At 28.3% G+C, this 1174-nt stretch overlaps 1 protein-coding gene across 1 annotated transcript in view; it reads left to right on the top strand.

Moving 5' to 3' along the window:
* Positions 1 to 1174, top strand: part of LOC100569544 (piggyBac transposable element-derived protein 4-like) — a 5533-nt gene that overhangs the window by 4155 nt on the left and 204 nt on the right. The gene's annotated exons all lie outside the window — the stretch shown is intronic.

The following is a 1174-nucleotide window of genomic DNA, read 5'->3' as shown; positions in this document are numbered from 1 at the left end:
AAAAAAATTTCAAAGTATTTTGACTCTTTTGAGCTGTTTACGGACATTGTTAGTTTTCAATTTTTTTAGTTTTTTTTTTTATAAATATCAGTAAAATGTTATTTGATCGTTAAAAAAGCATGAAAATTTAATACAAGAGTCTTATATATTGTTACAACAGCAGTTGAAAAATATTAAAAATACATTCGCACAATTTTTATTAATAAGCATTTATAGTTCGAATTTCAACAAAGTTTATCAAATTTAAAATGTAATAATTATTTTGTAGTTAAAATTTATAAAATATTTAACTTTTATAGCTAAGGACTGACAATTTAAAACAAGGTTCCACGTAAAAAGGTTATATATAAATTACTTTTTCACAATAATATCATCAAATATTCCTACTTAGTAATATCATACGCTGTCTGACCGTTCGCTCAGAATCATTTTTCTTATATAATGATATTATATCATTGAATTCAAATTTAACATTATCCATTACAGTGACCTACTTGTAACCTACTGTACAGCAAAGCGACACCCACTTGCCCATCTTTTTAGTTTTCAATTTTACTATTATAGGTAGGTAACGGTAACGGAACGTGGAACTATAGTCTCTATATACAGACTCATTTTATAAATTTTAGGTAATTTATAGTACCTAATACCTATGGGACACAAAAAACTGATGAACATACCAAGTTTAAACTTTAAATATGATATTATTTATTGATATAGGAATAATTATATAAACTGTTTTATGTGAAAAATAATTAAGAATAAATTTATTTGCCTTAATACATTGTTATTTTGTTTCATTTTCATTTATCCATCAATTTTTAATTGCGTAGGTACCTACCTATATTCTATTATTTACGAAAGCCCCAATCTTAACTTATATTATGGGGCAAATGTAAAAACGCAAATAATAACCATTCGAAAATATAACTAATATAATATACTGACTATTTGTTTACCCCCCCTCAGATTTTTTCTTCTAGTAGCCAAAAAATAGTGGGGGGGTCATGGTCTCTCTCCCCCTAGCGGGCGCCCTTGGTGGTAGTGGTATGGTGTTTAAAATGTAGGTGGGTGGTCAGAATTAATATGTGCACTCCATAATATAAATTGTCTGAATCCGCCACTGTGGCCTAGTGGACTAATGCGTTGGGTTTAGAGTTTGATCATTTGAATT

Source organism: Acyrthosiphon pisum, chromosome X (genome assembly GCF_005508785.2).
Source record: "Acyrthosiphon pisum isolate AL4f chromosome X, pea_aphid_22Mar2018_4r6ur, whole genome shotgun sequence".
Classification (NCBI taxonomy): domain Eukaryota; kingdom Metazoa; phylum Arthropoda; class Insecta; order Hemiptera; family Aphididae; genus Acyrthosiphon; species Acyrthosiphon pisum.
Note: the sequence above shows the minus strand (reverse complement) of the source record. Positions and strands in the feature narration are given on the sequence as shown.